Here is a 14,807-nt window from a genome sequence, read left to right on the forward strand (position 1 = left end):
CCCAGCACACTCTGTATGCGGCCGCTTTCGCCTTGGGCACAAATGGAGCTGTTCGTCCTTGCCTGGGCTCCTGGATGGAAGTCCCACACCCTCGGTCAATAAAAAAGGACCGGGGATTGCTGGGGGTGGGTATGCAGCTCTCATAAAGAAAGGGGCTGTTCTTTCCCTTCCAATGGAGAAGAGAAGGCAGCTCTTTCTTGTCCTGAAAGCCTAAGGAGGGGGACACCGAGTGGTCTGTTCTTATCCATGTTTCCTTGTTCATAGATCATTTGCTCACATTTGAGTCTCTTGCAAAAGTTAAAAAAAAAAATCTTTTGAAGGTACTTGCAAAATGCTTTTTAGATTTTGAAGGGGAAATGGGAGGACGGACTTGCTGGTGTGCCTTGTGTGAGCCGAGCAGGAGAGAGGAGACAGAATGCTGGCAGAATGGAGAGGAAGCAGCCCCTCTCCCCCAGTTTGGTAAGGCCAGGGCTCCTGCGTTTTCTGTGGGTGGAGTGGATGCCGGATCAGGTAGCTGGAGTTGAGTCCCCTTGCGGTTAGCCCTCTTCCCGTCCCCTTCCTTCCTTCTTCCTATCCCTCCCCATACGAGTCTGCGGCCCACTGAGAGAGGCACCAGTGGTAGGAGGCCCTAGAGTCAACAGACTTGGGTCCTTGCAGGGCCCTTCTGAGGCACCCAGACCTGCACCATGGGGGCGCCAGCCCGTGGATGTCTGCCCCACCGAGGACACCAAAGGCCATTGGGCTTAACCAAATAATGAGCTGTAGCAACCACCCCTGAAAGGATTTCATTCTAGGTTAGAAGATGTTTGCCTTTCTCCCTGTCCGTCATTTTTGGGATGAGCTAGCCCTGGAGGGAGTGGTGGGAAGAAAGTATGTGAAGATTTGATCAGATTCCTTCTCCAGCTCGAGCCACCACAGCTCTGGCCTCTCCTGGGAAAGGAGGGAGAACAAACAAATTAATAAACAAGCAGAACTGAGTCCTAGATTGTGCTAGAAACTCAAGGAAATAGACAGTACGGACCGGGCCATGATGTAGACAAGGGGACTTTTAACCAAGGGTAAAAGGAACTTGTCATAGTATAGACAGGGGAAGAGAAAAGAAGTAAAACCATTTTTATGTTTATTTCCTATGGAGATTCTACAATAAACCAGCTGGATTTGGGAATTCTTTAAGGATCAGCCCCCAATTCTATTGATTCATCAGCCCCCGACTTGTTAACGGAGCCACAGAGTTGGAATACAGCCGAGAGTCAGGACAGTTTAGGGCTACACTTTAAAGATAAAGCTTCCAAAAGGAGACTTTGGACTGGGGAAACGATTTTTGAACCAGGAAACATGGATGCAACGAGACCGTTCGCAGTGCGCACTCCAGCAGAAATTGTCATCATTGTGGCAAAGGGCCAACGAGATGCTGCGGTGGTCACGGAAGGCTGTGGGCTACAGACATGGGTGCAAAGGAGCGGGAATGCCGAAGCACGAAGGAAACGAGGGGGTGAGTGGGAGGAAGAGGACATGACACGGAGGACAGCAAAGGTGTCTGGGAAGGAGGCTGGTCGCCGCGCCACATTCTTTCTGTCATCCACCCTGGCAAGGGGAATGCCCACAAAACAGTGACTCATGTGGTCCAGGCTCAGCGGCGCTGGTTCAAAAGAACAGAGTTTGGAAGCCAAATGTTATGTCATTATAACATTATAACTTCAGTTCTTTCTTTGCGTTTCTCAGTCATGAGACAGGGTACTTTCTAGCCTGCCCCCCGTTTCTCTAGCGGCCTGTGTGCCTTCCCCGGCGCGCAGTTCTCCTTTCTCCTCTGCCCGTAATTTCTCCTCACAGCTACCCCAGGCCTAGCCCAGTGCCTCTTGGATCTTCCTCTCTTCTCCCTTTTACTTCCAATTCTACTTGTCAAAGTCCCAAAGAACCACTTTGCAGGCAGGGGTGTCCTCAAGGGTGGGAAGGAAAAGCAAAGACATGGGCCAGCGGGACCCCCCCACTAGCAGGAAAGGGGACGGGGGAGGCTTGGAACAGTCACTGGTTGAGTTATTTTATCCTGTTAAACAATAAGTGTGTAGGTTCTTTACAGACAAATGACCTTGATGAGGACACTGTGAGACCCAGACTGAGTTATTTAACCTCTCTGAGCTGCAGGTTCTTTTAGATTCCTCTGGGTGTGATGATTTCTGCCTCATGGGGGTAGCTGGGAGAGTTGAATGGATGACCCGTGAGAAACACAGTGTCCCTTTGAACCCAGTGGCTAACCACATCTCTCTGTGGACCCCTGGGAACATGGGAGAACAGAGCCTACAGCTCAGGAGATATGATTTCCTCAGAGACCCCTAGGATTACGGGCTCCTCTAGGGCTATGGCCTTCTCTCAGCTCTCTCTCTGTGGGCTCTCTCTGACTCCCTGCTCTGCCCTCAAAACCTGCTCAGCTGTCAGGGGGCTTCTGTTTTCCTCTGACGTCAGAGGAAGCCTCCATTTTATCTGATTTCCTGGTTAGTGTGATTTGGTAACCAATGTGTGCACACTGAGCCTCAGACCTTGCTAGGGGAACCTCTGGCATTATTTTAGAGGTGTTGGTCTGGGGGGCTGATTGGGCAACATTCCTTCTTGGACACCCAGGCAGAAGGGCTTCCCTGTTTGGGCCAGCACCCTAAATCTCCAAGCCAACGCCCCTCTCTGGGCCCAGAGTCTCTTTACTTGCCTCATTCCCTTTTGCTGCTCTGACTGGGCTGAGTCCCCTGAGTCCTCTCAGATGGCTGAGACCTTCCCTCCTGCCCAGGATGGGGTTCCCAAGGCCAGCAGTCCTCCCCGCTTGCTCCTTCCCTCGGATTGTGTGGAAATGTGGTGTTGCGGACCAAAGGTGGACATCTGAGGGAAGGCAGGTGGACAAGATGGAGGTCTCTGCTCTGTCACTGTGGGCTGTGACATGAGGGTCCCCGAATTCTGTCCATGACAGGCAAGCACAGTGCTTGACACATAGTGAATGCTTCACAAAAGTGTGTCAGGTGGCTGTTGATCTACCATGTTGGGCTTTCTTCAGCCCTGGGAGTCAGAAGGGGGAAAAGGCCTGCCTCACCTGCCTCCTTTGCTCTGTGACAGGCTGGGCATAACTGCGAGATAAACAGTCAAGGCTCAATGTCTCTGTGGGCGCTTACCCAGCCTGGGGGGGGGGCTGTTCTGACAGGGGGGGTAAGGGACATCGAGTCACCTGTCCATTATCTTTGGACAAAGCTGGGCCAGTGTCCACAGGACGGGAAGGGCTGAGGAGTGGGGAGGGAGAAGCTCTCTAACACACTTAGCCAGTCTGCTGCTTGGAAACACAAACAAATAACGACTGGCTTAATTACTAATGATAACAAGGTTCGAGGGTTTTCAGCACGTATCGGTTATTTCCTTCAGGTCTCCTGGCAGCCTGCCTGGGAGATGGGACCAGCATTTCTCCTGGATAAGTGGACTACGAGGCAGAGAGGTGGGGGAACCTGTGTAGGTTTAGCCAGCTGAACTCAGATCCAAACCCGGGCCTGAGTGTCACCACCTCCAGGCAGATTGCCCTTGTCCCTGCCCCGTTGGCTCCCTCCAGGATGGTGTGGGCCAGTGAGGAAGCTGGCGGTCACTCAGCGTGTCACTTTCTCCTGCTGGTAGAGAGGGGACCACACTCTTGGCACCTGTGGGAGGAGAGACTCGCCCCAGTTCTCTGAATTCCTCACTCTGGCCCTGGACAGGCCCTTTGGGCCCAGGAGACATTCTGCCTGCGAACTGGGAAGTGGGATGGGGTAGGGCAGGGGCATGGGCCTTGGAATGCGGTGGTGCTGGGGTTTCAAACCCAGGCACTAACATGCTGTGACTTCAGACAGATCATCTATATGCCTGGACTTCATTTCCTCCAACTGTAAGCAGGGGGTGGCGGACGGCTGGGGAGGGGCAAAAAAATTCTAATTTTTATTTGTGCTGTGAGTTTCTTATACTTGCCCTATATATGTTCTTCTATCTCTGTGGACACAGAAACCCCTCAAGACCAGCCAGGAAGAGGCCGTGCAGAGTGGGGGAGGCCTTACGGCCAATGGCAGGTGGGAGACATGACAAGGGGACTGGGGGTTGGAAAGGGACTAGTTTCTCGGCAGCCTCTGTGGCCACAGGCCTCTTGTATACTTCTAGAGGCCTTTGCAGTCTTCCGAGCACTCTACACACCTAACCATGGGGGTTGGCACCCCATTTTACGGCTGGCGAAGCTGAGGTCTGGAGGAGAAAGGAATGCTACTGAATTCCTAGTCCCTGCCCAGTTTGCTCAAGGCACTCTCGCGCCTTTTTTGCCCAATACAAACCCTATGGAGTCATCACGACTGTACCCATTCGCTGCTGAGGTAACTGAGGCTCCAAGAGCAGTAACTAGACCACAGTCATGCAGCTCCAAGGAGGCAGAACTAGGCTGATCCCTTGGGGGGATCTGATTGCAATGCTTGTGCTTTGCTCACCACGAGGCCAGGCCAGGCACCTGCTCAAGGCCAGCCTCTGGACTCCCAGCCCAGTGCCCTTTCCTTGGCCTGCATTCCCCTTGTTTTGCTCTGAGCCTTCAGGGGACGCTGTTAGGAGCTAGTAGCTCTGGGTTTGCCATCCGGTTCCTGTTGGTTCCCACTGGGCGCTGGCTTGGCTTCTTGGAAAGAGAGACCCGTGGGAAGTCCATGCCTGAGATCTGCCCTCGGGGCCGCTGAACTCCACCTTCCTCCTTCCCTTTTGGAAGAACCAGGTCCTGTTTGCATAGTCCTGCTTCCTGCCCAGGCGTCCTTGCCGTGGCAAGTGCTGTCAGGCTGGAGGACCCCGTATGGCACTGGGACTTACACCGGTGCAGGAGGCTCCCGACCTGTCCAGCCTGCCTGGGGAGGCCACGTGTCCCTCAGGGCCTGAGAGCCCCTTCTCCAAGGGGTGAAGTTGTTGCTTCCCTCGCCGGTCCCATGGTTCAGTGCTTATGTCTGTGGTCCGGGAAGCAGGGGGTGGTGGACAAAGGAGCAGGCAAGGGTTAACTTAATTTTGGCTGTTATTCCTCTTTGGCCTCTGCAAGTCAGCTTAATAGGATCTCAGCTTTCCTGTTGCCTCACCAATGAAACAGAAACCAGACCACAAGGGGGTCTGGAGATGGTTAAACGGCAATGCCTGCCGGTGGGCTGCTGGGCCTCCTTGGAGATATGGCTAGGAAATGACTGCTCCCCTGTTGGCAGGGTGAGCGAAGGGGCAGGGAAGTGGGGGCTCCCGTCAGAGGGAAGGAAGGTCGGTGTGGGGTCCACAGACCTCTACTGGGGCCCCCGGTCCACCACCTTGACATCTATGAGTCTCAGCATGCCTCTTGGGATTCCGTGTGTAAAAAAGTACTACGCTTGGTACAAAATCCACCTAACTCAATAATTGTCAGCCCTACTGAACTCCTGATTTTTCTCTCTCCCACTCCCCTACTTCCTGGGCCTTTGTAGTTCCTCTTCTTGCTTCCTGAAACAACCTTCCTTCTTGCTCATTTCCCGGACAGCTCCCCCTTCAGGTATCAGTCCAAATGTTGCTTCCTCCAGGAAGCCCTCTGAAACTGGGCCTCATGGTGCCTGAACTTGCCCTTGGAGTCTCGTCCCGAGCCCTCCCCGCCTGCATCACATGTCTCTCGTTTCCTCAGGGGGCCCGGTCATATGTGGCTCCTTCATCTTGGAGCCCTGGCAGTGCGCCCTGCGGAGGGTCTGAACCATTCACCAGCTTGGGAGGGAAAGAGGAATGGGCAGGGATTGGGGAGGGACAGGTCACCAGGGCTCTGACCCACTGGGGAGCCCTCTGGGAACCACGAGCAAGGGGATTTAGCCAATCCCGAGGTCGGTACTCTCCTGCCAGGATCGTATTGCTCTCCACAGTGGTTTTCATTATTTTTCATTTCCAGACTATTTTGGAAGCTGGCTGCCATGGGAACTGAGTCTTTGGAAAGCCCCAGCCTCTTTTCCCCTCCTGCCCCCACCCCTCCTTCTAGCTCCATTCCCTCTTAATTGGTTTTTAGTTCCCTGGCTTTCAGGCTGGTCTGTTTATTTTGATTGCAACTCCACAGAACAAATCTTTAATGAAGCAGGTTGTGGGGAGAGCCATTAGCAGCTGCCTGCCCCCAGGGAGCGGGGGAGTTGCCGGGCGGGAGGAGGGGGGTGGCGGGGAGGTGGGGGAGGCAGCCTTGGCAGCCCAGGGAGGAGGCAGTGGCCAGGCGTGGGTGGCAGTGGGCGTTTGGGGCTGAGGATTCCTCCGGGTGTAGTCCGGAGATGAAGGGACAGATCTTGCTCTCTCCAGGCTGTCTGTAGCTTTAGCCAGGAGGACCCCACAGCCCTTCTCAACAACCCAGGGGCCTTCACAGGGCTCCCCCAGTCCTCCCAATGGGCCCAAGGGGGTGCACTCAGGGGATGCACTCTACAGATGAGGGGAGAGTGTTCAGATAGAATGAGAGACCCGGGTCACCTCTCGTCAAGCCTATGGCTTTTTCCCTTGGAGACCCCCAGTTTCTAAGAAGTGGCATTCATCCTTACACCCGACTGGCAGCTGTGGTCCAGACCTGGGTTTTGTGGGACAAATGTCTCCTTGATTTGTGCCTTGGTTTCCCCATCGCTATGGCTCTAGTGTAGAGCAGTTTGGGCTTTTGACTACTTATAGGGCTGTTTCTGGGACTGGATGAGATCATGTGTGCCCAAGAGCCTGGCAGACAGGAAAACTTCACATAAATGTGAGTGGCTATTAGGAGTGCAGTGTAGAACAGTCCATATAGTTTTCTGAGCTGTAGCAAGCCCAGAGGAAGCCCCTGGGGCTTTGAGTGGCCTCATCTTCAATATGGCCTCCATGGACATAGGTAGTTTTCCCTTTCTCATTGACCTCATCCTGCCATTCATCTTAGAAGCAGAGACCGATGGGATGCTAGGGGGAAAGCCGCCTTAGAACTCAAGCCCAGTGTTTTCATACTGGTGGATTCTGTGACTGGGACTCTGAAGATGATAGGGCTGGGCTCCAGCCCTCTCCACATCCTTAACTTCAGCCCAAAACCCTCTGCCTTTATCTGCTCGGTATCATGGGGTTTCGGTAGCAAGGAGGGCTCCCTTTCTGTACTGGTCATGGTTGGCTCTGCAAAGTACGCTCCCAGCAGGTGGTGATCCTATTGTCCTTTTTGGTGACGGCTTGGAAATAAACACTTCTGGCCAATAAGAGGTAAAGGGAAATCTGATAGGGAAATGTGGGGAAATTTCCTTGTTCCTAAAAATGAAACAACAGAAAGATGGATTCTTGGGGCACTTGGGTGGCTCAGTGGTTAAGCGTTTGCCTTCAGCTCAGGTCATGATCTTGGGGTCCTGGGATCGAGTCCCACGTGGGACTCTCTGCTCAGCGGGGAGCCTGCTTTTCCCTTTGTCTCTGCCTAACTCCCTTGTGCATGTGTGTGCTCTCTTCTCTCTCTCTCTCTCTGTGTCATCGACCAATCAATCAAATCTTAGAAAGAAAGAAAGGTAGAAAGAAAGAAAGAAAGAAAGATGGATTCTTTTTGTTCTTGGCTGGTAGTGCGCCTGGTTATGATGACTTATACTGGGGTAGTCATCCCTGTGCCCCTGCAGGAAGTCAGAATGAGGACAAAACGAATCCCTGGAGAACTGCAGGGTATCTGATGACATGAGTGAGTGGCTGACCATACCATCCCTGGAATGGTCTCGACTTCCTTATTGTTGAAACCATTTGAATCTGCTCTTTTTGTGTTTTGTTGGTTTTTCTCTTTTATAGCTTAACACAAGCTAATTTGATATACTGGCTCAGTCTCCCCATTTTATTTTATTTATTTTTTAAAGATTTTATTTATTTATTAGAGAGAGAGAGAGAGAGAGAGAGAGCATAAGAGGGAAGAAGGTCAGAGGGAGAAGCAGACTCCCTGCGGAGCTGGGAGCCCAATGTGGGACTCGATCCCAGGACTCTGGGATCATCGTCTGAGCCAAAGGCAGTCATTTAACCAACTGAGCCACCCAGGTGCCCAATCTCCCTATTTTGAAGAAGGGGTGACTAAAGTCCCGGGGGGAGTGGGGAATGACTGGGTCAGGGTCGTGCCCTGATTAGTAACAGAGGTCATCCTCCAGGGCCCCAGGACTCTTGATGGCTGGTCTAGGGCTCCTTCTTGGATTCATAGCTGGAGATCTGGTATGCTGGGCTTGTGCCAGCTGGCATTGCCTGCCGGTGTCTGGAGGGTCCAGGCAAGCCAGAGAAGCTTGCAAGCCTGAGAGAGTTGGAACCAACCAGGTAGTATAACCTGAGGGCATCTTTAGATGTTCCTGGGGGGCAGCCTCTGAAAAGCATGTAACAGATGCATTATTCATTCATGCACCAGGTTGTGGGACCATAGAAAGAGGGGGAAACTGAGCTATTCAGGTTGCCACATATACCTGTTAGAATTACACTGGGCTTCTTAAAATAAACCTTGAACAAGTAGGGGGTATTTTTCTCACATAATAAGGAGTCTGGAGAGAGGCAGTATGGGTTCGTAAGGGAGAAATTAAGAAATAAGTTTCTTGCTGTCTTCCTGCTCTGCCATCCTTGACCTGAAGCTTTTGTATTCACGGTCACAAACAGCTGTGCCACTTCCAGCCATCACATCTGAGTTCCAGGCCAGAAGAAGGGAGTAGGGAAAAAGTTTGGCCTGCTGAACTTAAGTATCTTTTTATCAAGAAAACAATACCTTTGAAGAAGCCTCGCTATGAAATTCTTTGCACACCTCATTGACCAGAAATGGATTACATGGACATCTTTAGCTAGGTTTGGAGGAGGTGAATATTTTCAGCAGGGAATTTTGCTGCTCTAGATAAACTCCAGATTTTGTTAGAAAAGAGAGAGGGGGGAAAATGGGTTTTAGGAGGCAAGCAGCGGTCTTTTGTGGCCTGCCATGGATTTACACAGTCTTTACTTAGCAGGGCAACCAAAAGCCAGGAGGAATAAAACTCAGAGGGTGTGAGCCCCTCTCTGAAGGATCTGAAGCCACTCATGTCTCTCAGTTTGCTGCTTCCAAGGTCTTGTTCTTCCCTCTCACGGATGCCAGAGTCATCTTCCCACTGCTCCTCAATGTGATCCAAATTCCTTAACCTGGTATTTATGGTGTAGTTTTTGAATATAGGTGAGGTTTGGTCAGGTCTGGAGCCCACCTCTTACACATAGAGAGTGCTTGACAAATATTCACTTTCCTTCAGAATGATTCATCTTGGGCAGTCTCAAGCCAGGGGTTCCAGGAGTGCCCTTGGGTTGATCATGGGTGGAGTTCCAAACACAGAGTGAGAATGTGCTCACCGTTATGCTCATGGTGACTTAGAAAGTTGACAAGTATGAGTTGGCTTGAATGGCTGTGCCCATTTGAGAGCCAGGGATCCTATCTGTCTTGTCCATCACGGGGTCCCCAGCTTACAGCATGGTCCCTGCGCCTCAGAGGCACTGAACAAGTACCTGTTGGAAATGACGTAAGGAGGCATTTCAGAACAATTCACAATTGGATCAAATGTACCAGCTTCCTATTCTCCCCCCAGGACCTGTTCTGTAGCCTGGAAAAAGCTCTCTCATGTCTCAGTCCTAATGGGGGAGTTGAAAAAACAAACCCTCAAGGACAAGTCCTTTAGGAGAGGCCATCCAAGGTCTCTCTCTTGGTCCCAGCAGTTGTCCAGAATCAGGGTTCCAAGGATGACACTGCAATGTCCCCCAAAACACAAGTGCCCTCCCGTGCTTCTGTTCTCCCATCTTCCACACTCCCAAGGGTCACACACTCTTGCTCCAGCAACTGGAGAGGCTGGGAAGTCACAAAAGTGGTGTATTCAGCGGCAGTGGAAAGCAAAGAAGCAGGACGCATGACTTTGGAGTAGACCGTGACTAGCACCTGCTTCCATTCTCTTTGGAGATAAATGAATAGGAGTTTGGAGACATAAAGTGACTTGCCCAGTGCTCTGTCACAGATAAGCAGCAGATCTGGGGTCTGTCTGATTTTAAAGTCCTGTTACTACCAGACAATGACTTTGATGGTGCAAGACAAAGGTGGGTGCTGCAGAGTATATGTGAGGCTGGGTAGGTTGATCAGACACTAGGAACCTCCACCCTAGGGACCGTGAGTATGGCATTTCTAACACAGTCCCTCTGGATTCATAACTCCTTCTCTTTGAAAATGGACCTTAATGGGATGCTAAGGAGGCGTTATATAAATTTATCTTTTTAAAACTTCTATAAGTATAATATACATTCAGAATAGCACACAAATTATATAAGAGTGCAGCTCAATTAATTTTTGTGAAGGGAACATACTTGTATTCAGCACCTAGATCAAGAAACAGAGCATTACCAGTACTTCACAAAACCTCTTCTTGTCTTTCCCAGTCTTTACAAAGCCCTGCTAAGGATACACAATATCTTGATCAAAACTGTTTTGATTGTCTGGGTACCTCTTATAAATGAAGTCATCCCATGCATATTCTTGTGTGTGAATTCTTTGTTCACAATTCTACACTTGACCTTAGCCAAAAGTCTGAGAAACAATTTGTTCACTCTTCGGTTTGAGATTCAACCATGTGTTACGTGAGTTGTGGTTCATTTTCATTACTGCATATTCCATTTTGTGGGTATAGGGCAATGTATTTCTCCATTTTTACTGATGATGTGTATTTGGGGTAACTATTTTTAATTTTTAATTTTTTAAAGATTTTATTTACTTATTTGACACAGAGAGAGAGAGAGATCACAAGTAGGCAGAGAGGCAGGCAGAGAGAGAGAGGGGAAGCAGGATCCCTGCTGAGCAGAGAGCCTACTCGGGGCTCAATCCCAGGACCTTAAGACCATGACCTGAGCTGAAGGCAGAGGCTTAATTCACTGAGCCACTCAGGCACCCACCTAGTAACTTTAAGTTTTTAGTGCTCACAAATGGTTCTACTATGAACATTTTGAGCATATAGCCAGTTCTGTTGGAAATACATCTGGGAAGGTATGTATTTCATCTTAGCAGATGTTGCTAAAGAGTTTCCAAAGTGGTTATACCAATACACATCCCCACCATCTCATGAGTTCCAGTTGCTTCAAATTCTTGCCGACATTTGATTTTATCTGTGCTTTTAGTTTGAGCTCTTCTGTCTGCTTGGTATGTAATGGCGTCTCATTATGGTTTGGTATGCATCTGCATTTCTTGCTTGATTAATAAAATTGAGCACCTTTTAGTGTATTTATTAGTCACCTACGTGTTTTTATTGTTTAACTTTGAGTGAGGAAGGTGAGAAATGGGGAGAGGCCTCTTGAATATGAAGGTGTGTGGGGATGGTCGAGGGGGACATCTCTGCTGTGTGCAGACCAAGTAGAAAGGGAATCCTGGGAACAAAGGCTGCCGTGTCCACAGAGTGACAGTGCTAAGAGGAGCAGTGAGATGCTGATGTGAGAAAAGACTAGCTTTGGCTCAGGCATTTAGTAGCTGACACATTTGGGTAAGATCCCCAATGTCCACCTCTGTCAAATGGAAAGAAGAAGAATACAGACTAGATGGTGTTGCTGTGGAGGTTTAAACGAGAGCAAATGTGAACAGTGTCTGGCACATGGGTACGCAGAGATAAATTGTCTTCAGTGCCTGCCTGATAAGTGACAGCCATTATTCCTCTGATGGGGAAGTGAGGACCAGTACAAGTGCTCCATAGTTGTGGGAACAACAGCAGAACACCCAGTGACTTGTACAAGACTTGGTTCTTGCTGAGAATTCTTACATCTCATACATGGACCCTCACCTTAAGAAATTAGCCAGTTTAGTGTTTGCCCTCTTCTGCTCTCCTGCCCTAAGAACTTGCGAACCCCACAAGGACGAATAAAATAAAAAGCATTCATTTCTCCTAATGATGTTATTAAAAAGAATGGTCAGTTTTGTGTTGTCCCATGCTTCTCTAAGTCATTAAGAGTCAGTTTTACTATAACAGCTTTCTCTAACTGAGCTGGGGCTTTTCCACAATTTAGATGTTATTCATCTAATCTCCCCTTGTCTTTTCCTGTTGTGTCATGAACTTTATTTGTCTGTAACAGGGGGAAAATGGACATAAAGTAATCAGCAGATGAATACCAATAAGGCCATGGCAAAAACCAGCCTCAAGGACCAACCAATTTTAGGTCTGGCTTCGCTGGTGGCCTTCAGAGGATGAATTTTATCTGAAAACTTTACAAGCTCTGTTTTTCCTCTGTCCTGATTTTGTTAACCCAGAGAGTTGACTTGAGAGACACAATCTCCAAAACGGCTTTTGCTGAAGACTGCAGTTGTAGACAGTAACCTCTGATTGGGAGCCCAAGACAGGAGGTGCAGAAGCAACACGGGAGACCAACTGGGATCAACTCGCATGGGGTCACCTCGGTCCAAATCTACCCCTCACCAGACCGGTGGCCCACTCTTTTGTAGGATATTCACTGTAACCCAACTTCTTAGGCATACTTTGCAAAATGGCGTAACTCCACAGAGAATAGTCTGGATTTACAGTGGCCAGGTCGGGGAACTTTCAGCATGACCAAAATGGCACATCTTAATGGTGCCTTAGACTGGGGATTGACAAACATTTTCTGTAAAGAGCCAGATAGTCAATGTTTTAGGATCTGTGGGTCTCACAGTCTCTGTTGCAACTCTTCCTCTGTGCTGCTGGGTTGTAAAAGCAGTGATAGTCAGAACATAAACAAACAGGCATGACTGTGTTCCAGGAAAAACTTATTTACAAAAAGAGTCCACGAGCCAGATTTGGCCTGTGGGCTGTAGTTCACTGAACCTTGCTCTAGTGTATACCTCACCTGCCAACAACAAAATCTTGGCAAAACAGTAAAGACGGGGCATGGATGGGAATCAAGACCTCAAGGCCCATTTGAAAACCTCCAAATGAATGTTATACAATTATCCCCTGTGAGGGACTATGAATATATTTGGCTGTTTTTGTTTTTGTTTGTTGTTGGATTTTCTTGCATGGTTCCCCCCTACCAGGTTTGTTGAAGTCTTTTATTTTTTTTTTATTTATTTATTTTTTTTTTTAAAGATTTTATTTATTTATTTATTTGACAGACAGAGATCACAAGTAGGCAGAGAGGCAGGCTGAAAGAGAGAGAGGAAGAAGCAGGCTCCCTGCCGAGCAGAGAGCCCGATGTGGGACTCGATCCCAGGACCCTGGGATCATGACCTGAGCTGAAGGCAGCGGCTTAACCCACTGAGCCACCCAGGCGCCCCTGTTGAAGTCTTTTATTGTTGAAGAGCATTAAAACAAGCCATTCAATTTTACGTTTCTTACTGGAGCCCCAATCTACTGCTATAATGATGAGTAACCTTATTTTACTGAGAAGATCATTAAGGGGCTCTGTCCATGCCACCCAGATCCTTCACACAAAATAGAAGGGATGGATGCAATTTTCAAATTAAACCTAGCCCAGCTTTCAGAAACACTAGAATCTCCCTGGTCCCAAATCATTCCCTGGCCAGTTGCCATTCTCCTTTGAGAATATGTCGGTTCTCTACTCATGAGGGTAACGAGCCTACCCAAGCACCTAGGAATTTACCTCTCATCCTAGATTCTGCCCTGTTAGAAGCAATAATAAGCACATACCATAAGAGATCCATTCAATCTGCTAGTTTAATCCTTAATATCCTCCTAATCCATCCTTGTACAACCTACGACTTGGTTTTCTAGAAGAGATGTCCTGGAGAGACAGCCCATGGACCATGATGGAAAAAGACTTTATCAGTTATTGTTGACACCCAGTAAAGGAGTGAAACTTAAGGAGTTTGATTTTTTTGGATTTATGCTTCTCAATTAAAGGAACGCAAATCATCCCTGGCAACTGGAAGGCCATCCCAAACAGAAATTTCCCAGTGAGGACTCTTAAGAATCCTCCAGAAGCAGAAGATCATCAGGAGACTCTAGCCTGAGACCCTCATAAGCAGAAGACAGCATGGCATGGAGAGTTTATTCTTCCAAGTCTTCAGAAGAAGGGAGTCCAGATATCTCTGGAGCCACAGATGAACATATCCTCCTTTGTCTAATGCTCTTACTTTAATTTTTGCCTATTTCTTTCTACTTTACAGTCATGTTTCCCTGAGAGCATCACTGCTGCTCTGTAATGTAGGTCTTAGTGAGGATATGTCTTTGGTCACTGTCATGTCTTTTGTTCTTCTTCTTCCCAAAGAGACTCTTTCGATCCACACCTACACCTTCAAGGCAGTCTATACTCCACTGGGGTACTATTTTTTTCTAATGTGGAAATCAAGCCTTAACATGTTCAAAATGTGTAGGTATTTAAGATCTCAACACCCTCCGTGAAACATATCTCACTGAAACATGCCTCCAGGAACTTACAAAATGAAACCACATAGGCTATTCTAGAAAATTACCTGGAGGAAATATTCTTTCACTTTTTATGTGGAACATCTAAATGGTGATTTCTATAATGAGGGCTATGCCATTGGAAAAGGATGAGAGAGATGTATTATTAATCTTAGCTGAAGTTATAAATAATCTCCCAAAGCTTTTGAGGTTTATCAGACAAATCTAAACTCTTTGGCCCAGTTGGAAATTGACAATCAGATAGCTTTAGATTTTCTGTCAGCTACTCAGGGAGTTATCTGTGCTGTTGCCAACATTTTGTGTGTTAGCCTTGGATAAATCTTTCTGACCAGATATGACAATCTCTTTCAAAGCTGAAAGAGATGGCCACTTTTCTCTCTGAGATATATCCTAATGGACTCTGGAACACGATTTTTAACTTGGGTTCAGTGATGTGGGATCCTACCAAGTCTGAACATCACCCCGATTTTCATC

General features: G+C 48.5%; 1 long non-coding RNA gene across 1 annotated transcript in view; it reads left to right on the top strand.

Annotated features, from left to right (window-relative positions):
• The first annotated feature begins 3,442 nt into the window (after positions 1 to 3,442).
• LOC132022585 (uncharacterized) overlaps positions 3,443 to 14,807 on the top strand; it is a 30,962-nt gene continuing 19,597 nt past the window's right edge. The window contains exons 1-2 of the long non-coding RNA XR_009405633.1: positions 3,443 to 3,886; positions 4,000 to 4,064. This is a non-coding gene — a long non-coding RNA (uncharacterized LOC132022585). The remainder of the gene's footprint in view (positions 3,887 to 3,999; positions 4,065 to 14,807) is intronic.

Source organism: Mustela nigripes, chromosome 7 (assembly GCF_022355385.1).
Source record: "Mustela nigripes isolate SB6536 chromosome 7, MUSNIG.SB6536, whole genome shotgun sequence".
NCBI lineage: Eukaryota > Metazoa > Chordata > Mammalia > Carnivora > Mustelidae > Mustela > Mustela nigripes.